The sequence below is a fragment of the Peromyscus maniculatus genome, chromosome 11, assembly GCF_049852395.1.
Source record: "Peromyscus maniculatus bairdii isolate BWxNUB_F1_BW_parent chromosome 11, HU_Pman_BW_mat_3.1, whole genome shotgun sequence".
In the NCBI taxonomy this organism is placed as follows: Eukaryota; Metazoa; Chordata; class Mammalia; order Rodentia; family Cricetidae; genus Peromyscus; species Peromyscus maniculatus.
The window spans coordinates 61,689,256-61,713,701 of NC_134862.1; the positions used below are offsets into that span (position 1 = coordinate 61,689,256).

A 24,446-nucleotide genomic window follows, 5' to 3' on the forward strand; every position below is an offset into this window, starting at 1 on the left:
GCCATGATTTCTTTCTACTCCAATTGCCTGAAAGAGACACCATCTCAAGGGTTTGGGTATGAGTTTGAAAATGAAAAGGTCACCCTGTTGCCCTGATAATTTGACCAGTACTCCATTATAAGCAAGAAATAAACCTGAATTATGCTTAAATCAGTACAAATCTTGAACCCCATTTTTTATAACAGTAAACTGACCTTAATTAGTAGACAGGTTTTTGTGACATGCCACCTTCCCCTCCCTTTGATAGGCTGAGTCACTTCAGCTCTGTCTGAAATAGGATAGGGAATAGTTCTACTATATCATGATGATTAACTTAATATGTCAACTCAATTGGACCAATGGATGCCCAGATAGTTAGTTTAATATTATTCTGGGGGACTGGAGAGAGGCTCAGTGGTTAAGAGCACTGATTATTCTCCCAGAGGACTCAGGTTCAATTCCCAGGACCCACATGCTGACTCACTAATATCTGTAACTCCAGTTCCAGGGGACCCAGACACCCTCTTTTGGCCTCCAAAGGCACCAGCCATACACAGATAAGCAGGCAAAAGAGACATACACATAAAGTAGCTTTTAAAAACCTTATTGCAGTGTGTCTCTGACTTGGTAGAGCAGATTACCCTTCTTGAAGTGGGTAGGCTCCATCTAATCCTAAAAGGACTCCTAAACAGAAGAAAAAGGGGAGCTAAGGAAGAGCTCTGCCTCCGTCTTTAACTAGAACACAGTCTACTCCCTTAAGACTTGAACACTGTCAGCTGCCCTGGCTCCCAACTAAAGGTCTCTGGACTTCCTGGCCTCCATAACTACATGAAGCAATTCCTTAGAGTATTTCTCCCACACCACCCCACCCCACAAATGTGGAGAGATAGGAGGAGGAATGAGAGGGAGGGAGGGAGAGAGGAAGGGAAGATGGGAAAGAGAGAGCCAAGATCAACACATACCTGAGGATAACAATTTGGACTTGAACTACAAGGTTGCAGAGGACAGCAGGCAAAGCACTAGACTCTTGCCTCTTAAGTGTTAGAATACACAAGAAGGTGTCCACAGCATCTGTCACCTAATTAATTAAGCCAGTGACAGCATAGCATCCTAGGAAATCAGGTTTATACTCCAAAGAAACAAATGTCTGCTGTCTCCAGCGGTCACCTGAACACCATCTTGGAAGACAGATTTATGAAGTCAAAACATTACTTCACAATTTGAGGTGAAGGGAGAGGGGAAGGAGTGAAGTTATTTAAAAACCAGGATCAAACACAGAATCTTCAGATTTAGGAATGGGGAAGGAATCTCAGAGGGAGGAATTAGGCAGTAACTTTTGAACACCATCACATAGATTGAGGTTCAAATTAGGCTATGTCGCCGTAATCTAAGCACATTCCTGAACATTCCCAAACCATAGTTTCTTCATTTACACAGAGTCCACAGCACTCACCTGACAGAGGTGGTGCTGTGGGATGGTCTATATGTCAAATTGCTCTGATTGGTCAATAAATAAAACACTGATTGGCCAGTGGCCAGGCAGGAAGTAGGTGGAACAAGGAGAGAGGAGAATTCTGGGAAGTGGAAGGCTGAGGCAGAGAGACACTGCCAGTCGCCACCATGACAAGAAGCATGTGAAGATACCGGTAAGCCACCAGATATAAGAACAGTTAGCAAGAAGCCTGCCACGGCCATACAGTTTGTAAGCAATATAAGTCTCTGTGTTTACTTGGTTGGGTCTGAGTGGCTGTGGGACTGGTGGGTGACAAAGAGTTGTCCTGACTGTGAGCAAGGCAGGAAAACTCTAGCAACAAGGTGGTAACTGGGTTGGCAGACAGTAAAATGTATACAGCATGGCAGGGCACTATACATCTCAGTTCCTTTCTTGCAACTCAACCGGAATCAGAAGTCAAGCTTCCTCTTTTCCCAGCTCAATATCTCTCCATCTGTACCACACTGCCTCCAACTCCCAGTTCCTACAGGCAATAGGCCACAAAGCACATCCGGGTGTCCTGGGGCTGGGACAGTGAAAATATAGCACTAATAACATCCGTACTATCTGTTCTGGCTTTGCTCATTTGATATATATTCATTAAAAAGTTTATAAAACACTTGCTCCCTGGGGCTAGCTGTGGTAATATCGCAAAGAAAATGTAGCGTGACTCAGAGTTTAATTCATAACTCCAAATCTTATGCTTCTTTAGTCTACACCCTTTGGGCCTTGGTTTCCGTGGTTATCAATCAAAGGCTGAAATCCTATAATGAAGCTAAAATTATCATTGAATCTAAAATCTTGCTTGCTCACTAAGGTCTCACCAAGAGCCATATTCCCTTAATCCTGGCTAGTGGTTCTTACTCCTGTGATTCTGTGTGTACAGGCAAAGCTGTAAGAAATGGAATGTCTGTATCTGAGTCTTCAGAATGAATTCGTTTTTAAAAACTTGCTTTTAAAAACTGCACATGGCCATGTAAAAGCTAAAATGCATTGTTGTCTGGCACACGACTAAGTATGATTTAAGATGCAAAACAAAAAAAAGGAAGGAAAAAACAGCATCTGGGTTTAGTTAACATTACAGGGAACACCTACATGAAATAATAAATGAAATAAGAAAATAAAATTTTGTTCCAAAAGAGAGGAGTAATTCCCCAACCATGCATGATGTCCGTTTATTTGAGAAATACTTTTGGAAAAAGGAAAAAAAAAAATCATTGGATGGTGATTTCACAAAGCATCACTGTGTGGAGAAAATTCCACATCTCTTACAGCTTCAGATGTTAACACTTACAACAGCTACATGGCTATTCTTCATAGGCAAGTTCACACTGAGAGAGGTACTACACCTAATGTTAGGCTAGATCCTTTTTCATGGAACCAGTCACTAAACAAATGTGAACTTATCGAACACTCTGAATGGACAACGGAGTTAGTTCTAGGCCTTGAGGTCCACTGGTGAATAAACAGTAGAAAAGGTCTTCATTCTGGTGTCTTCTTTCACTTGGACTGCTGCTACAGGGAAATACTATAAACTAAAGACTTTCACACAACAGAAACTTATTTTTCACAGTTCTTGATAACGGAAGCCCAAGGTCAGGGCAGACTTGGTGTCTCATGATCTGGTTGGTAGATTGTACCTTCTACCTCAGTCTTCTTAGAGGTGAAGGATTGGGGTACCTTCTTGGGGCCTTTTAATAGGGATAGTGTACCATTCTTAAGGGCTCTGTGTAAGGAAAAGTATCAGCTCAGGACCCCCAAGACCAACTTCTCAGCACAAAGAGATGTATTGGCCCCAGAGAAACAAAGGGCAGGGAATTGGGACAAAGACAGAAGATAGAGGATGAGGTAGAGGGGGAAGAGATATTTGTCCTGGGGAGGGCAGGGTACAAGGACTGCTTCTGGATAGAGAGGAGACAGGCATGGCCCACAGGCAAATGGCAGTTTATAAAGGTAAAGGGAGAAACCCCATGTTAGAATGAGGTGTTTAATCTTAATTGGTCACGTTAATTAGGACAGCCAAGGGGAGATTTCGATTGCTGAACTTCAATACTTTGATAGCTGGACCTTGGTGGTCAGCCTCAGAAGGACGGATTAACCAAATAAGAGAATAGACCTTGGGGATTAGCTTTAGGTATGTATTCTAGTGGTTTTTAGCAAGGCAGAGGGAATCAGGGAGAAGGGAGAGGCCCGCCAGAGCCATGCCCTGGCTCCAAGCTCGAGCTGGCCGGAGTCCCTTCGCTCTACTCTCAGGATTTAATTAGCCCTCCATAGCTCCGTCTCCAAATGCATTAGGGATTGGGTTTTAATACATGAATTTTGGGAAGACACAAACAGTTCATCTGCAGCATGTAGAAACCATTCTGTAGTGGCAAATTTACCTCTTACCCTAGAATTAGCTACATAAATAAGACTTTAACCAGAACCATCATTTGGAAAACGTAGTGTGCTACACTTCTAGATTTTTTTATAAAGGCAAAACTGCTCCTTTTGAAAAAATGTCCATCACACTGGCATCTAGTACCAAATGTCAACCATACATGTCACAGATCACATGGAGTGGCCAATGTCAACTGATACAAATTATAGCCTCACAGTCGCTTCGCTCATCAGGATGGACAGTGTGAGTCTTGAAAATCTCTGATACTCTGCAGCAGCGAGACAGCCCACCAGAGGCTTCCTGGCTTCTTATGAATTCCTTCCATGCTAAGACTGCCATAAACACTTCCTCCTTTTAGACCAGTGTGTTTTAGGAACTGAGATTGAAATCCACACCGACCCACCTCCCATCTTCTATTATTCTTGGAAGTATAGGTGAAATGACTATATAACTTAGTCAGTGTCCTTATCCCACAAACCAGTCATCCCAGGAAAACATGCTAACACTAAGAAACCTAAAAGAATATGGCATACTGATAATCACAATATGAATGAACAGGATTCATTCATCCATTGTTCATATGAATGCGCTCTCTCCCTCTCTCTCTCTCTGTCTCTCTGTCTCTGTCTCTTCTCTCCATCTCTCTCTCTCTCTGTCTCTCTCTGTCTCCCCCCTCCCCCTCCCCCTCTCCCCTCTATCTAGCACACAGGGAGAGTCCTGAAGTCAGAGCATTAAATCGCCAGCAGGAGTTATTTCCGATGAACTAAAAATGAACCACTTACAAGCGAAGGCTATCCTCTGGCCGCTGACGTCTCCCTCCCACTAGGGTTGACAATGGCAGGCTGTCAAGTGACTACATCATGGCCTCCTCCTCCCCCTATCTCAGGCCTCACATCGCAGCTTTACGAAGATAAAATAATAACTACGTGTCAATCAGGCTGCTTTAAGTGAGCTCTGGCTAATGTCTGTCAAGGCCCCTCCCAGGCCAGTTCCTGCCAGAAAATCACCAGCACGGGAGGTGGGGGGTGGGGGTGGCTGACAGTCTGGGCAGAGCCCCTCACTGGGTCTCCTGCCAAGCACTTTTCTCATTCCATGGCTCTTCACATTTGGAAAATGCTTTATGACCGCTCTAATTACAAGACTTGGGGTACTTTGATCCTCGTAACAGCCTACAAGAGAAATCGAATCTTATAAATGAGAAAACAGACTTTCTCAACACCATGTGGCAGCACTGGCCACTATCGGCTGAGCTCTGAACAGATTAAAGTGTCGTCATGTACCGTATCTGGGGGGTTATCAGAGGTATCAACGGTGGGTGCCTTTCACTCCTCCTCTGCAAACCCCCTCCCAGTCCCAGAGTTTGGCAAACACCGCAGAAATTGAGAGGAACTGGGGGGTTGATCCAACATCGCACTCCAGGCAAGTTCAGTGTGCTGTTAAATCCCACCGAGCAAGTCCTGAACAAAGAGGACTCCTCGGATAATCATAACAAAATCATGCAAAATGGATTCCCCTGCATGGCCTGCCAAGGAGAGGCCTGGAGACCCCATCTCCTTCTGCATGTCCAGAAGTGGGGTCTGGACATGCAGCCAGAGCGGACAGTAATGTTTCATTGCTCTCTGAGACGCTTCCCGTCACTCCCACACATAACCCCACACACCCACTGAGAGCAGTGGATGATGGAAGAATTGGAGGGGTCCCAGAAAACTGCTCAGTGGAGCTGGGAGGGGTTGCAGGCTCCGCTGACAAGTGGTCCATTAACTACATCCAGGGACAGCTCATGGACAAATGTCTCTAGGATCCGGACATCACAGTCTGGGGCCTCTTCCAACTGAAGAGGCTGACTGAAGCCAAAGGGCAGAAGTAGGGTAAGGAACTAAACAGCAAGCTGCCTTCTCCATGTGGCACTGGTTGCATTTCTTGGGGTCCAGAGAGACTGTGTGAAGAGTAATTCCTACTTGAGAAGTTTCCCGGAGATCTGTCCAACAGGGCTGACTCACCAAGAGACTGTGCGGTCAACCTCCAGGAGCAGGTGCTCAGGAGAAAACCAAAGAATAACACAGAAAGGCCCCCGCGAAGGCAGAACTGCAGCCCAAAGGGCGAAGACGTGTGTAAGCATGCCGCACAGTGGCAAAGGCCTAGAAGGAGCTGGAGCCCAGACAAGCAGCACCAGATAAACCCTTTTCCTCCTAGCCGCCCACTTCTCAGATCCTGGGGGACCCGGGAGAGACGGAATGGGAAAGGAGCGAGCAAGAACTCCGCTGTTCCAACTTCCTTGATGTTGCTCTGATCAAACTCTGACCAAAGGAGACTTGGGGGAACAAGGGGTCTATTTCAGCTGACCGGTCACAATCCATCACCGAGGGAAGTCAGAGCAAGAACTGGAGCAGGAACTTGGAGTGGAAACTAGGAAGGGACACTGCTTACTGACTCACACAGGTTTATAGTCAGCTAGCTGAAACAGCCCAAGACTACCTGCCCAAGGAATGGCACTGTCCACCAGGCCCTCCTACATCAATTAACCATTAAGGCAACACCCCACAGATGTGCCCAGAGGCCAATCTGACTTAGGGAACCCCCAACAGTGGCTCTCCTGTCAGGTGATTTCTAGGATGTGTCAGCTGACAGTTTACAGCTAACTAGGACACTCCTCGAGTCGCGCCTATAAGAGTCCAAGTGGAACAGCCCTGCAGCGGCTTGCCCTGCTGCGGCTCGCCCTGCAGCAGCGGCTCTTTCCCCACGCATCTGTCTCATTCTCCCCTGGCTCTATAATGGGACACAGGTGCCTTCACGGGTCTCGGCTGGACCAGCTACTGAGAAGGGGTGAAGGCGGCTCTCGGGGAGCGAGCGAGCAGGCGAGCGGGAATGAAGAGGTGTCGAGCTCATGCCACCAGCCTCAGGTGCTCCTACAGTCACAGAGCAGTGATAAGGCCTTCCTGGAGGGCAGCCACCATGAAGCAGGAGAGCAAGGGAGGGAGGGAGCTGTAACTGAGCTGAAGGAACTCACTAAAGAGGGGACCATGACCAGGGACAGAAGGATAGTCCCGTGCTGAACGTGACGGTCTCTGGCCTGGATCCCACTGCCATGGGCTCCTTCCTGCTAGACTGTGTAGTGGTTGACAAGCACAGATGAGGAGGAGGAGCGGGAAGAGTGTGCTGGGAGACAAGTTTCATCTGCAGATACCCAGAGCAGAAACATCTGCCTCAACTCTCTCAAATCCAAGGGTGACTGGGGGAAGAAACCTGTGTCCCAGGGTAAAGTCAGGCACATCAACCATTTCCACCAGGGGGGACAGATTATGTCAACTCCTTCCCAAGTGTGAGCTTTCAGTTCACATAGTACAAAACTGCCGTCCCTTGGTTTCCAAAGGGACATTTCCCTGCATAACCGTGACAGGTAAACAGAAGTCCATTTGGAAATCTTTTCTTGATGCAACAGAGAAGAGCAATGCCAAGCCCGTGGGAGCTGGGGAGGCGGCTCAGCAGGTAAGAGTTCAAATCCCACCACCCATGGAAAAAATGTAGGCATGGCCAAGTACGCCTGTAACCCTGGCAATGCAGGGGCAGAAACAGGTGATTCCTGAGGCTTCCCATCTGGCAACCTAGCTTCAAATCCAGCCAATAGTACAAGACACCCAATATCCTCCTCTGGTCTCCACACGCATACATGGGTTTTCACACCTGCACACACATACATATCACACATAGGTATACATGCTCACACACACAGATGATGGCAGAACTTCATGACAGAAATATAGGTGCACCCAAGCAGGAGGTGGTTTGCTCCTCTGTCCACCTACCAACCCCAGCACTGGTTTAGACATCCCCCTCTCACTTCCCTCCACACAAGACACAGAAAAGTACCTACCACAAAGGTCCATCATTAATTCTCTTACCTTATTCTCATGGAAACAATTCTCTAAGGTACCCACACTCATCTGGAACCCTTGACAGTCAGCCCAGTCTTGACATGCCTGTCCACACCAGCATGCTCTCCATGTGTGACCACCTCTTGGATAGCCATGTAGCTATCTTCCATATGAATCTAAAACCTTGACTTCGCAGGGTATGGTGGCTCATGCCTGTAACCCCAGAACTTGGGAGACTAAGGCAGGAGGATCACCAAGTTGGTACCAGCCTGGGCTACGTGGTGAGTTCTGAGGCAAGCTAGGCTACAGAGTGACACCTTGTGTCAAGGGAAAAAATACCCTTGCCTTAAGAGAGACAAGGACTTTCTGTTGTGCCGACCAGTGTTCCTTCCAGCGATTTGCTAGTACAGAGAGGCTACTATGGGTCAAGGGGAGAAAATAAAATCTTATTATCTTCATTTTTAAAAGAGGAAGGGAGCTGGCTGCTCTTCCAGAGACCCAGGTTCAATTACCTGCACCCACATAGTGGCTCATAACTGTCTGGAGCTCCAATTCCAAGGGATCCACCCAATTGGATCCATCCAATCCATCCCGATCTTCTGGCCTTGTGGCCACACAAACACTCAGGCACACACACATACACATAAAAATAAATAAATAAATACTTTCTAATTGAAGTACGAGAAGGTATATATGTTCATTAGAGTTCTGCTACCTCCTTTTTATAAAGTTTATCTGCAGCATTAGTGTTGTTCTGGATCACCTATGTGCTATGGTGAGTTCAAGTAAAGAACCATGATTGTCTCCAAAACTAAATGTTTGCTAGAGTCCAGGAATGTCTGCCTTGTTTATTTTTCATTCAATGTGCAGATGACTTTGGGACACCAGAATCTATAAAGTCCAACCTGCTTTAGTCAAATGAAGGGCAAAGCTTAAGTCTCTTCCTTGTTCTCGGTGGTTCTCAGACCCTTCCGTGGCAGGTGTCACAGCGTTGAGGGACGAAGGACAGAGTGAAAGCACACAGATGAGGACACAGACTGAAGCTGAGTCAAAAATGGAACCATCCTGCCATTGTGGTTAAATGTGTGGCTGAATTCCTGGGCCATCAGACAAATAACTATGAATCCTAAAGACAATCGGCACAAGGCATTTTCTGCAAAATAAAGGCATGTTGCAAACAAACATAGGAAAATCGGAGAATAAGCACCTGGCATCACTAAAGGTAGTGTGTAGGGGAAGGTCACTCCTATATCAGCTCCGCCCAATGCTACCCATTGAAAAGGTGGCAAATGAGTCAACCAGAACTTCAAGCCTTTCCTGAAGGATCATATGCTCTTCTCCGCCACCTCGATACAGGCTTGAAACACAAGTCAAGAAATGTAGCACACACCTAGTCTAGTCTCTAGGGGACTTCAGCAGCAGTACCTCTGAGGGTTGGGTTTGTTTTATGTTTCTCCAACAAATATCACAACAGTTAATTTAGTTATTCAACTTAGCAACTGAACTGTATTTAGGACATGGTTCTGGAATTCCAGTACTAAGGAGCCATATGTATCTGGTGAGGGCCTCTGTGCTGTGTCATCCCATGATGGAAGGCAGTGGTAGGTGAGCACACAGTAGCCAAGAGAAAGAGTGGGCCAAAGCTGCTTGTTTTTTTTTTTTTTTGACAAACTATTCTCAAGGAAGCAGGTGATCTCATTCCCGTAATAAAGGCATTGGTCCATTCAAGAGAGCAGGACATAATGACCTAATCTACTCTTATTAGGCTCCCTCTCCCCACACTATTGCACAGGAGATTAAATTTTCAGCACATGAACTTTGGGAGACATATTCAAGCCACAGCAAGGATTCAGACTCATAACCAGGTGACCACCAAGGTCGATGTCAGGGCAGCTCTAATACTACATTCCTTTAAGGCTTCAGAGAAATGAAAACACCTCTCTTCGTCAGAACACTGGAACTCTCAGGCCTAGCGAACTTGCAGTCTCCAAAAACTAAAACCTAGGGCCGGTTCTATTACCCCACCCTTGTGTAATATCAGGGGTAACAGTTGATGAACCCATGTCTCTGTTTCCCCAGTTGGTTGCCAAAGAGCCTTGAAATCTGTTTTCTGTCTTTCCTTGACATGGCTTCGTGTGAGAGCTATGCTAGTGTGCATACAGATGCTCTCTGACTAGCCTTACAAAGTAGAAACCTAACTGTAGCGCCTTCCTCAGGGGCTGCACTCAATGGTTCTAAGTCAATAACAGACACCCCCACTGACCTACAGCTCTTTCTTCCCATAAAATCACTCATAATAATTGGGGTTGCTAAGTGCACAGTGTGGTTTATCATGTAACTTAAATGGCTGGTTCATTACTTTGCTCAGGTCTGAGCAGGCTGGAGACAGGAGTGAGAAGAGGAATTAGAATTCAGCATTTGTCTGACCACAGTCACTGGAAGAACTGGCACAGCCCCGTGTGATACGGGCAAGCTCAGCTTGGCAGACACAGCATCATATCCAGTATATAACGATAGCCACTGGAACAACAGTGAAATCCAGGACTCCGTGTTCTAACAGGAGGTCACAGCACCAGAGACTTGGAGGCTGACCCTCCCAAGAACATCAAGAAGGCAGACCTCTTAAGTTGCAAGGAAGTCTGCCCACAACTGATAAAACTTGGACTTTGGGCTAAAATTTGAGCATCTCTGAAGGTCTTGGGGAAAGGATGAGAATGAGGAAGAGGTTGATGAACAGGCAGGTAAACAAGACCCAAAACAGCCAGAGGGCCAGTTCTAGGGGCTACAAAAGAGTGTGTATTAGAACTAAGCAAAAGCTAAATTATTCAATCCAGGATAAGAGGAGCATAGGAGATAGGTCAGGAGGGGATAGTGGTTCCATATGGGGAGAGGCCAGATCCCAAATAGGGAAAGTGAAGCTGAACCTAGAATAATCTACCAGGTTGTGTAAATTCGGCAGGTAACAAGATACTAAAATCCAGAAAAATTTCATAGAACAGTCCATTATTTGCACCACTCTGAATAAAAAGCCAGGAATGGTGATTCACACCTGAACTCCTACTACCCCCAAGGTGGAGGCTGGGGGATCACAAATTTGAGACCAGCTTGGACTACATACCCAGGCATTTTCTAAAAAGAAAAGGACAGACTATTATATAGAAAGATAGGCTGCCCACAACACTCCTTGAAGGACTTTGTAATGAAGTCAGACAAATGAAGGATGGATTTACGTCCAAATCCATGGCCTAGGGCAATTTTGAAATAGACACCGATGCAGGACTATTTCATTTCAGTGATGCTCAATCAGTCTGGACCAATAGAATGAGATGCTGAAAATTAACTTTAAAGCATCATTTAGGACAAGTTACATTAACCCTTGTTCGAGAAACATACTGGGTGAATTCAGTAAGTCCTGAGCTACTGCCCCTGCAGTGAATCATGGGAGCCATAGACACAGCAATGGATTCTGCTGCTGACAGAAGCAGAGGAAGGATGTCCCTCGCTGCTTCCTGCCTCCATCCCCCACTACAGCCTTCTCCTAGCTTGGTCTTACTGAGCCGAGAGATGATGACGCAGGAGAACTGCAGCCAGCAGGTACCATCGCTCCTCCCCTACAGAAGAGAGGTAGGAAGGCAGGCAATGGTCTGAGGTGTCTGCAGTCTGGCATTTCTGCATACTCCATTATAGACCATGCTTCCAAAGACATTCAAATTTGTCCTCAGCATGCAACACCAATGACAGTTTTGAATGAAAGATTTGACAGGGTAACTACTGAGATACTTGAGTTTTTAATGGCTCCGTTGAATATTTCAAGATGTTATGAGATATACTTAAGAGATAATTTGTGCAATAATTTAAAATAACTAAAATTCCACTCATCACATTCTGAATTTCAAATTGCTTACCACTCATTCACATATTCATTCATCATCTTCTTACTGGGTGGGTTGTTCCAGACACTTGGCATATAGTGATGGACAAAGCCAGACCAAGTTACTGTCTATGTGGGACCTACACACTAATGGGAGGCAATAAAAAATAATCAATTCAAATAAAATACTAGAAAAATCACCAGCATAATGCAGAAAAACAGCAACAGAATGGGCACAAAAAAACTGAAGAGACTTTCCAGTTGTTAATGATTGGTAAAGAAAGGCCTCGGTGAGGTCTCATCTAATCACACTTGGCAGAAATGAAAGTAAGATGTAAGGACTGAGGAGGCAGAAAGAAGACACTTCTGGGCACAGAAAAGTGCTCTGGGGAGCAGTTTAATACAAAACAGGAACAGCAAGAACACTGGGCAGAAAATGGTACTACAGGTCACAACAGCCAGATGATGTCTTTAGCTGTTGTCCTGCAGGAGCTAGGGGACACCACTGATGGACTCTGAACAGACAGTGACATCACAAACGGCCACAAAGACAACAGTGAAACAAGGATGCCAGGCAGGAAGCTAGTGAAGCAGTCCAGCTCTAGAGGACGATGTGGGTGAGCTCACAGTGGTAGAAGTAAAGGAACGGCTGGGCAGATTCAAGATGTAGTTGAGAGATGCACACAGCAGGACTGTAGGACGTGAGGCAGCGAAGTCCAAGGAATGACTACATGTGGGGCCTAGTGATGACTCAGAGTGAAATAGCTTTGATGATAAGAAGCAAGGTTTGGTTATAAACATGCTAAGCTAGATATTTAAAACAAGATGTTAGCTAGAATACTAACTACCTTCTAGTCAAGTAGAAGACAAAACTGGAGACATAAACTTTGGACTTATCAACATACACATGAAATTTCAGACATGAAATTGGACCAAAGCCCTCATGTCTATGGGTTGAGCCTGGTAACCTTAACTGAGGTCATATGAAAACATTACCACAGTGCTCTATGGCACCCCCTGACTATGTGTAATGAATTAACTTCCTGCCTGTGCATCTAGGACAGTACTATGTCCCCGTCCCCCCCTTCCCCGAGGGGGGGGCGGGGAACTGAGGAAACGATCCTAATTTTCTGTGTTCCATGGTTCAGACAGTTGGGAAATACTGATTATGGCTCTAACGTAGTCAAGGAAATGAGAAAACGGCAGAAGGGGAAAATGGTAAGTGAGGTTGGAAGAAAGCCAGGTGAAGAGCAAAGAAAGTTAATGGTTCCTATGCGATAAGAATGAGAATTTTTAACCACATTTGACTACTGTATATTATTGTGCTGTCTTTGGGAATTTTAACTACAGAGAGACATTTGATTGTGGGGGCTGCTAAGTTAAACCAACATATATATTTTAAAAGTATCTTGACTTCAAAATTTGGGTCTAAGGATATGTTGCTTTGGAAAAGAGGTTCTGCTTTTGTTTCCACAGAAGATGAGAACCTGTGAATGGCTTCCAGACTAATATGGTTTGATCAAGCAAGACCTCCTGAAAAGTTTCCAATGACAGCCATGGCCCAGATGATTCAACATCCAGAATAGCTTCAATGCAACTGGCTAAGATGATGCAGCCTCACAGACCACTACAGTCAAGACTTGACCATAATTCTAAATTTTCTCAGAATCCCCATAAGATTGCCAGCATCCCCAATCAGCAGGAAGTAGTACAAAAAGCTATGTCCAAATTCCCAAAATATTGTTTATAAGTGTTTGTTTTTATTTTAAGGGGATTGATTATAAATGGTTAATGGTCATAATCAATCTCTTTCTAAAGAAAAAAGGGGATATGATACAGAAATGATGCAAAAAAAGTTAAGATTATTGAATCTACTTTGATCCAAAAAACAATTGTTAATGTCAAAATATTTTACATTTAGTATGGATTTGGGTTTATTGATACAAATTTAAAGTTAATTTTATTATACTCTATATTTTTACTCTTGTTTAGGGTATTATGTCTATGCAACTCATTTAAAATTGTAATGCATCACTAAGAAATACAGATTAATAGTAATCTATTATATTCTAATTTATGGTCATGTTAAGTTTTCTAGGTATACAAAGATATATTTCAATTAGATATATAATCTTCCAACACTTCAAAGACCTACAGAATATGGCATTTAAAATGTTTTAAGAAGTCAGACTTTTCTGGACAGTGAGACACGTCTGCTCCTGGCAGCACCAATTACTTCAAAGAATATGATGGGCATTGAAGAAACTCCTTATGGAGTTTGCTTACAATGTGGAAACCATTTGGGCAAGAAACTGCTCTTGCCTGGACTGCTTGACAGTAAACTGTATAAACTGGGCATGCAGGACCCATGGGAAAATGATCACTGAACTTTGCCAAAACAAGGTGGGTTGGTCCTTCAGGTTCCTGTTTTGCAGAAACTGCCAGAAATTTCACAGGACACAGAGAAAAGCGACTGATGAACTCTGCCATTAGGCGGAACAGTCCTTCAAATTTCCTGCTTCACTGAAAGCTATGCCGGAGACTCTGGGCCTGTAGGCTGCAGATGGATGCCCCAACATTACAGGGGAACTCTGGGTGACTGTCCAGGCAGCCAGCTGTCTCTGTCATTTCTAGAATTTTGGAAGTTGCTTAAAAAGCACTTCCTGTTTACTCAGATAATATTATATCCTTCTGGGGTCTTTGATGGAGTTGAAGACTAGAAAATTACAGTTTTCCTTAGTTATGATAAAAGGTAAATTAGATATAAAACTTTAGACTCACAAAGATAGATGATAGATTCTTTAATTTTGCTAAATATAAATAGACTAGATATTATAACTGTTAATTCTTGCTTGATAACTGTTTTATTATATGTAATTTTACTATGTTAAAATTAAAACCTTCCTTTTTGATTAGACAGAAAAGGGAGAGTGCTGTGGGATGTCTTTCTGTATGCTGTGAATATATGTTGCTACCATTGGTTAATAAAGAAGCTGTTTTGGCCTATGGCAATACAGAATATATCCAGGCAGGAAATCTAAGAGAGATGCAGGAAGAAGAAAGGCAGAGTCAGGCAGACATGATCCAGCCACCCAAGGAACAAGATGCCAGCAGACCAATAATGTCACAGCCACGTGGCAAGATATAGTTTAATGGAAATGGGTTAATTTAAGATGTAAGAGCTAGTTAATAATAAGCCTGAGCTAATGGCCAAGCATTTATAAGTAATATTAGGCCTCCAATTCAATTATTTAAAGAGCAGCTGCTGGGTATTTGGGAACTGGCAGGAGGGAGAGAAATTTCCACCTACAATGGGGGTGTAGGGACCTTGACAAGTGCAGTTTCGGAGGTTGGTGATTGAATCATGTTTAAGAGATGATGGTGGGCTAGGGAGATGGTGGCTCACTGGGTAAAGTGCTCGCTGCACAAGAACAAGGAGCTGAGTTTAGATCCCCAGAACAGTCACAAAAGCATGCATGGCCATGCACACCTGTAACACCAGCACTGAGAGGTAGGGACAAGAGGGTTCCAGGGGCTTCCTGTCAGCCAGTTTAGCCAGTCAGTGAGTGGTGATCCCTGTCTCAGATGGAAGGTGGAGAAAAATAGAGGAAGAGAAGCCAGTGTGAGCTTTTGGCCTCCATAGGCACACACATGCATGCATCAGAAGAGTGGGGACAGGAAGAGAGAATCCTCTTAAGTCTGGCTAAATAGTATTTCAATGTATTCCTAATTAACTAGAAAATGGGTAGCATTAGAAACTTGTACCTCTAAAATAAACTATTCTAATAAAATCAAACTTGAACTCAATATACTCAACATGGGCTGCTTCATGGTGTTCATTAGCTAAAAGAATGTTAGAAGTCACTGACACAATCCAGGTCTGCCCACAGTTTTGTTTTTTGCTATTTGTTTGTTTTCTGAGACAAGGCCACATTAGGTAGCCCTATTTGGCTTGGAACTCAGTATGTAGGCAAAGCTCTCCTAGAACTCATAGAGATCCACCTGCATCTACCTCTTGAGTGCTGGGATTGAAGGTGTGAGTCACCACAGCAGGTGTGTGTTGTAGAGTATTATTTTAAGGTGTATTACTTTTGTTTATGTTACATTTGTTTAACTCTGCGAAGCTGTGTTACTGTGCCTGTGTAAAACACCTGATGGTCTACTAAAGAGCTGAACGGCCAATAGTGTGGCAGGAGAAAGGATCGGTTGGGCTGGCAGGCAGAGAGGATAAACAGAGGAGAAATCTAGGAAGAAAGAAGGAGTCAGAGAAGGAGAAGGATTCCAGGGGCCAGCCACCCAGCCACTCAGCTACACAGCAAGCCATGAAGTAAGAGTAAGAGTTACAGAAGTAAGAGAACGGGAAAAGCCCCAAGGAAAAAGGTAGACAGGCTAACTTAAGAAAAGCTGGCAAGAAACAAGCCAAGTTAAGGCCGAGCATTCATAATTAAGAATAAGCCTCTGTGTGTGATTTATTTGGGAGTTGGGTGGTGGGCCCCCAGAAGAGCAAAAAACAAACAGGTGTGTCCATAGTTTTAAGCATCTTTATATACATTACATGAACTTCAACTACTTGAAAGTTGTCAGGTGACAGAAAAAAAAAGTCTATCGTCCTCATGATCCTATGATTTGTTCTCACAATTCATACAAATCATATAAATTCTCCGGAACCTTTTCTGTAGATTAGAAATGGAAACATTGGAGCGACTCATTCAGAAGGCCTTAGGAGCAAACAGCTGTTCTCACGAGTGATGACACTGGGCTAACTGATGCAACTGGAAGGTTTCAGGTGTTCACGGGGTCCCACGGACGGTCCACTGACTCAGTGAATGGAAAGAAGAGAATAGAAAGCGGGATAGAGGTGCAGACCTCTGGAGGACTCTCGTGTGCAGGCTGTGGCACTGAGAAGTCTTCTCGAAGTGATCGGGTGCCGAGAGCGTGACGTCACATCTGCACTAGCAGCCCGCACCCATGTGCTGTGTCACACACCTCCACTTGCACGGCTTCGGCTCTTTCTGCTCAAGTCACCCGAGAGCTTTGGTGAGGGGGGATGGATGCTAGCGATTCAGGGACCCCTTTGCTTTCCATTTTGTGAGTGTTTGAAAACAGCTGCTCAAATACCAAGACTGTTGGGAAAGTACGACATTTCCAGGCAGGCTGCAGGCTGACAAGTGGAAATGCTATTTTCCTGAAAACCCTGATAGAGCTGCTCCAGCAATCTCTTGGCTTCACACATGACCTCAAAGCAAGTCAGTCTCCCTTTCCAAATCCATCTGCTTTTCTAGCTTTAGCTCTAGCCTTACATTTAAATATGCAATCCAGTCAGAAACAATAGCCCCACAATCCCAAAAGTAACCAGATCTGCAAATCTGAGTTTTGATGTCCACAGGATATGTAGAAATCAGATGGTAAACTCCAATCACAAACCTAATACTCCAAGATTCAACTCCAAGAAGTCAATTGCTGGCCACATTCTACAATCCATTTCCAGACTAGCTAAAAGACAAATGATTATGTTAAAAAGATCTTAAGAAAGGGCTCTGACTTGGGTTGGCAAACATCAAGACTTCCAGTTGCTCTATTATCTCAGCTAAAATCCTTAAAATTCACTCTAGCCTAGAGGTAGAATCAGAAGAAAAAATGGTTAGCAAGGTTGCCATGTAAAGAGCAGGTGTCAAGAACTTCAAGCTAGTCTTTCACTCTGAGTCTGGAATCACAGGCTCGGAGAATCTGCGCCATCAAGCAGCTTTGTCCACAGCTACCACCTGAGGTTGCCTATCGGAACGGATGCAGCCAGTGTGCTTTGAAATAAAGGGTAAGCTTTCCCTTCCCGGACTTTCACACTGAGTTCTCTGCAGCAGTCCCTCGTCCAGAGCTGTGTTCTGGGCAGATGACCAGAGCAACATCCATTCAGAAAAGCAGAACTAAGGTTGCCAAGGAAACGAGAAGTTAATGAAACAACATTGAGGAAAGCAGCCATGGTGTCTCACGCCTTAAGAGCCCTCCAAGAGACTAGTGAAATGTGATGCTGGACCAAGATTCAAATTCTTTAAAAGGTACATAAAGATAACCTGGAACTAGAGTAAACTAAGGGGTTTAACCACAGACCTCTGGAAGGTCAGTGATTATTAAGGGCATTCTGAGCAGTTGTGGACAAACCCAATTTCTAGATCCTCTCTCAATTCTAATTCAAACTGCATACTCCACTCCAGCACAATGCTGCATGCTGTCAGAACCAGGCTGGGTATCCCAGAGTGCCCTGGTGAGGAGGAAGGCTGCTCCTCTGTGCATTCTGTCTCAACTGTCCACTCTTAGGCTAGAACAGAAAAGGCATGCTCACCTCCGTGTCCCTTCTACCAGAACCCACTTGTGGCAGAAATTCTATGACACAGAATGACACCTCGGCATGTCGGACTGTTCAAACTTAAGAAAGGAGAGGGAGAAAGAAGATCTGTTTTAAAATGAGGCAAAACCAAAAACGTGTACATCAAATAATTCTCAGCTTCCACAGTGGCATCTTCCAGGCGGCTCTCCCCCAGCCCGGAGAGCTCAGGAACAGGCAAACGGCACACAGTCTGGGACTCTCGCTTCGCTGAGGCCTCCTGGCACACTTTGCTCCTGTCTCCAACATTTTCTTCTGACCAGGAGATACGAACTCAGATCCCCAACACCCACAGAAAAGCTGGATGTGGTGCCACACACCCGTAAACCCCAGTGGCAAGAGCGTCCTGGGGCCTGCTGGTCAGCCAATCTGGGTGATTTTGGTGAATCCTAGCCTGGGTCAGTGAGAAACCTTGTCTCAAAAAGTGAAGTGAAGAACAGAGGGAAACAGCCAAGGTTAACATCTGGTCTCCACACAGGGATACAGAAGTGAGTGCATCTACACACACACACACACACACACACACACACACACACACACATACACACACCATACATTCACGCAAACACACAGAGCCCTCTGAGTTTCCCTGTTATTGGTTTCTATTTTACAAATAAAATAAAATTTGAATAGAAAATAAAGGCACCAAATTATCTCTATTTGCATACAACACAATTTTATAGAGGAAAAAGGAAAAACCTAAAGCCTGGGTGGGAGGAATAACCCTGTTAGGATTGATAAAGCATATATGATCAACATTCAAAACTAAGATTAGGGCTAGAGAGATGGGTCCGTGGCTCACAGCACCTGCTGATTCAGTTCCCAGCACCCTTGTCAGGCACCTCCCAATCACCCCAGATCCAGGGGATTCAGCCCCTTCTCTGACCTTCTCAAGTACCCACACATACGTGAATATGTTAATACACTCACATAGACATAAATACAAAACATAAATCTTAAAATTATATCGTTTTTATCTATCAATGATAAAACTGATTCTTAAAAATGAGACAAAAAATATCAACTCCATTCACGGTAACTTCAAAATACAACAAAAATACAAACATCTGTGGGAAGCTGAATTGAGGAAGCAAATGATCCTTAAAACACACAAAATGAAAGAACATCCTATGTTCATGAATCAGAAGCATCAGTAGTTTTTAAATATCTAAATTACACAACTTAATCAATAGTCAATGAAATTCCTATCAAAATACCAATGACATTCTTTGCATGAACCAAAATTGTATAAACCAAAAAAAGTTTCTAATAGCCAAAGCAATGCTAAGCAAAAGAAATAAAGCTGAGGGCATTATAATATCTCCAGCTATAGCTCAAGTACTGCTAAGATATATTACCAAACTATACTAACCAAAACAGCATGGTATTAACATGATAACTGCTGCACAGACCAGTGGAAAATACAAGTCCACACATCTACAGCCAATGACTTTCAGCGAAGGCAGCAAGAACATACACTGGGAAAAGTACAATCTGTATAGAATGGTGCTGGGAAAACTGGACATGAAGGATGAAACTATATTCCTATTGCTCATCACACACACAAAAAGTCAATTCAAAATGGAAAGACTCAAATATAAGATCTGAAACTGTGAAAGTCCTAGAAGAAACATAAGGGAAATGTTTCAGGATATTAGTCTAGTCAACAAAAGCAAAATTTGGCAAATGGGATTATGTCAGACTGCAAAGCTTTTGTATAATAAAGGCAACAATCAGCAGAGGGAAGAGATGGCCAGAGAGCATCTGCAAATTCATCTGACCAAGGAATTAACACAGAATAAAGAAGGAATGTAACAACTAGACAGAAAAAAAATTAAAAACTGGCAAATGGAGCCGGCCAGTGGTGGCCCATGCCTTTAATCCCAGCACAGGCAGGTGGATCTCTGTGAGTTCAAGGCCAGCTTGGTCTACAGAGTGATTTCCAGAACAGCCAAGGCTCCACAGAGAAACCCTGTCTCAAAAGCGCCCTGCTCAAAACAAAACTGCTAAATGATTGAATAGACATTTCTTTTTTTAAAGAAGATATGCAAACAGCCAACAAGTACCTGGGAGAAAATGTTCAATAATGACAGGGAAATACAAATGAAAACCATAATGAACCACAAATTAACTCACACTAGTTAGAATGGACATTATCAGAAACAGAAAACATAACAAAATCTGGCAAGGATCGGAGAAAGGGAACTCTCCTACATTGCTGGTACGAATGCAAATTAGTATAGCCATTATGGAAAACACATGGAGGTGCCTCAAGAAATAGAAACCGAATCACCACATGGTCCAGCAATTGCACTGCCATTTACATACACAAAGGAAATTAAATTAGTACTTTGAAGAGACATCTGGACTCACGCTTATTGCAGTGCTATTCACAACAGCCTAGATATGGATCAACTTAAGTGTCAGCTGGTGGATAAATGGATAAATAAAATGTTGTTCATAAACATAATGGAACATTGTTCAGACTTAGAAAGAATGGAATTCTGCTGTTATGGTTTGAATGAGGAATCTTCCCCATAGGCTCATGACTGTGAACATGTGGTCCTCAGTGGTGATGCTGTTTGGGGAGGGTGCACTCATTAGACGGTGCAGCTTTGCTAAAGGAAGTTTGTCGTTAGGAGCGAGGTTTGAGGGGTAATGTCGCACTTCCTGCTGACTCTGCTTCCCACGTGCAGCTGAGATGTGATCTCTCAGCTTCCTGTTTTGGCTGCCCACTGCCATGCCTCCCCTGAAAGCCTGAGCTAAAATAAACTCTTTTATCACAAAAACAAAAAAGTAACTTATACACCTGTCAATCCAACACAGAAGAGGAAGGTGTTGTATAGCTCTCACCCCTCCCTCATCAAAGAAGCTTCCAGCAGCAGCAGACCATCATAGAAAACCACACCTGGTCAAAATGCTGAGGACCAGTGATGGCGGAGTGCCAAGCTGGACCTGATCCATCTACAGCACAATCCCACACACCTAAGGCCAGGGACATCATAGAAGATGAGGAAGTCTGGGGAGAGAGTGTGTCTCCTAGAAATGACAGGGAGGCTACACCGTGATACCTCAACAATATGGCTGCCTAAACTTAAAGACTTGAAGCCGCCAGTGCCAACAGACATGCTAACTCAGGACAGGGAAATCTCACAGGGTCCCAACCCCAGACAAAGAGCTACAGACAATTAATTACGGCTGGGTGAGGGAGAATTGCTTGACCAGGGATGAGCCACTAACTGGTTATCCAAAATCATGCCTGTCCTGAAATTATATACACGCAAACAACACTAAACAGACTCATCAGATTATATTTACATATTTATGCATATATATGCACTGTATATATATATGTGTGTGTGTATGACATGTATGTACATATATATGCAGTAATAAAGTAATTAAAGAAAAAGAGGCTATGAATTTGATAGAGAGTGAGGTAGGGGGACATGGAGTAGGTGGAGGGAGGAAAGGGAGGAAATAATGTAATTATATTTTAATTTGAAATCATTGCAAATAAAAAAGATTTGAAATCATTGCAAATAAAAAAGGGTATTACATATAATAATTTTATCATATTAAGATATTCTAACATTTTACATATATGTAAATTTATTAGATTTGATAAGTGAAGTCAGATTACAACAGAAAAAACACATTTTGAACATTCACTGACATAGTTCTTGATGTTTAATCTTTTTTCTAAATTTTATTTTATTTTTAATTGATATAATGATACATATTTATAATGCACAACATATTTCAATGTATATATACACAGTGTATAATGATCCAATCAGTAATTTATGGAGCTTAAATATTTTTCTTTTTTTAATAATTTATTTTAATTTTATATGCATTGATTTTTGCCTGCATGTATGTCTGTGTGAGGGTGTCAGAAGCCCTGGAACTGGAGTTACAGACAGTTGTGAGTTGCCATGTGAGTGCTGGGAATCGAACCTGGGTCCTCTGGAAGAGTAGTCAGTGTTCTTAACCACTAAGCCATCTCTCCAGCCCCACATATTTTTCCTAATACTTGACTTCTAAGTCAACATTCCTAGATTAACATTGGTTATGCATTTGTTAGTTTTACACAAACACACACACACACACACACACACATCTATGGCAAATTACCAAGTCAAGTTCATTATATTTCATTTTTATGATCAAACACAGATTTTTGAGTGAGACAACTCTCCTACTTCCAAAGGACACCTAGAATAATTTGCAAAAAGTGACTGTTAACTGATTAAAATAAACAGTAACAAGATAAGCCTCTCAATCAAGTCTGCAGAATTTTCTACTTTTTAATTCAGTGTATTCTCGTTGGGACAACAATGAGAAATGTCATTCATTTTAATCAGTATTTCATTTCTCTCAATAGGCAGTGTCTGCCCCTAAATTGTAGGCTTCATTGCTTAGATGATCCCTTCATAACCACTGAAGAGGACCCGTGGACATGATACAGGGAAGATCAGGTTGTAAGGAGACAGGTGTGTTATTTTGCTTTTCAAGTCTCAGCCCAATTCCTCTCCCTCTTTCCAATACTCCTGTCTCTCAATTCTTCCTTCACTCGTCCTTTAAGACCTCAGGAAAAGGCAAATGATTATCAATGTTACCTATTCTTGATTGAAATTACAAGTCATAGATAGCATGATTTCAAGATCTACCTTTCAAAGCTGAACCTTCTCCCTGGAGAACTGTCCCTGAGAACTGCCCCATACTGGTAGATAAAGCACTTTGTTAGTAACCCAGAGGTTCTAGGGGTCTCTAAAACCTGAGCATAGTGCATAAAAGGACTCAGGTTTCCAAAGCAAACGCTCTTCTATAAACCAATGCCCACACAGTCAACCATTCAAGTACCGCCTGGCCTACGGTTTGCCACCTCCTAGGCCCTTCCTTCAGTCAACACTGCTGAGCTCAAATTAACTTGTGGGGCCCCTAAGCAGCTTTTCCAACTGCTTTAACTAAACAGGGCTTTCCAGCTTTTATGACTTCTGTGTTGTTCACAGTGTCAAGTCTTATAATTCAGCAGTTGATCTCCCTTTAAATGATGTATACAAGAAGCATGCCTTTAAACCTAACTAGTGAGCCCCCCCCAAGCGACACACTGTACCTCACCCCCTGTAGTTTCTCCCACAGAACTTTAATGCTAGAAACACACAACAAATACTTGTTGAATAATCAGCCCAGCCATCCCCCTGTCTGCAGAAGAGCTCCTGAAGACCACACCCACTTCAGCCCAGGAGAAGGACAGGGCCAGAAACCACATCTCTGCTCTGTAACATAAAGCAGCATCTATGTTACAAGATGTTGGACAGTGACTAGGAACCGCCATTCACCCTTTTATTTGTCCATTCAACAAGCTTTAAATTCCTGCCCTGTGTCAGTGGAAATTAAAAAGAGAGAGAGAGAGAGACACAGGAATGTGAGCCAATTAGTCCAGTACCAGATTTGACAAGAGCGATGGTTATACAGCAGCAGAGGGGAGGAAGAAGGAATGACTGTCTAGCTGGAGATGTGAGGAGAGTCATCTCGGAAAACAAGGTTCGGAGTGGGTGCTGGGAAAATGAGTATGAGTTTACCAGAGGACTCGAGATGAAAATGCACCCCAGGAAGAGGAAATGGAAAGATACAAATGCACGGAAACAACACGCCTCTTCCACCCTCTCCTCAGTTTCCCTACTATCCCTGACCGCGCCTCCGTTTCAGTAAGGCCTACCCAGTGTGGTAGGAAGTGTACACCTGTAAATGCCACCCTTGGGAGGCTGGGGCAGAAGCCTTCCAGGAAGTTGAAACTAATATGGGCTACACAGTGAGATTATCTCAACAAAGCAAAGCAAACTAAATAAAGCCACTCCCCTGACCTTAAGGAGTATTTACTTGAGCTGAGGAAGAAAGACTTAATTTTAACATCTATTTGGGATTTGGAAGTTTAATCCAAATCTATAATTTGCAGAAAGAAATACTTGTAACTGGTTCAACTCTCATTTTTATTGAGTAGCGGATTTTTAGAGATGGATTTTTATATAATTTTAATTATGTATTAATTTTGCCTTTAAAAGACAAAAGATGGAGGAAAGAATGTCTGGAGGCTCTTTAGTCAATGTGTCTCCATTGCTCTCTAAGTTCTGCACTGCAGCACCCGGGGAACAGCCTTTGGGAAGCTGACCACCTCTGTAAAACGAGGTAACTGCTCCTCCAATATTCCTAAAGCAAAACAGTCTGCTCAGAATTTTTAAAAATTAGCCAGCCGATAGTGACACACACCTTTAATCCCAGCACTCAGGAGGCAGAGGCAGGCAAAGCTCTGTGAGTTCAAGGCCAGCCTGGGCTACAGAGCTAGTTCCAGGACAGCCAGGGCTACAAAGAGAAATCCTGTCTCGAAGAAAAAAAAAAAGAATTTTTAAAAATTTACTTTTCTGCAGAATACTGAAAAAATATGCCTTCTGATAGCTGGAAAGGGGATC

At 43.5% G+C, this 24,446-nt stretch overlaps 1 protein-coding gene and 1 long non-coding RNA gene across 3 annotated transcripts in view; one reads left to right on the top strand and one right to left on the bottom strand.

The window, feature by feature from the left end:
• The window catches only part of Rgl1 (ral guanine nucleotide dissociation stimulator like 1), a 255,966-nt gene that overhangs the window by 180,922 nt on the left and 50,598 nt on the right, over positions 1-24,446 (bottom strand). The window lies entirely within an intron of this gene.
• LOC121821297 (uncharacterized) lies at positions 18,343-22,470 on the top strand. The gene is made up of 2 exons (XR_013043332.1): positions 18,343-18,461; positions 22,361-22,470. It is a non-coding gene; the product is annotated as an uncharacterized LOC121821297 (long non-coding RNA).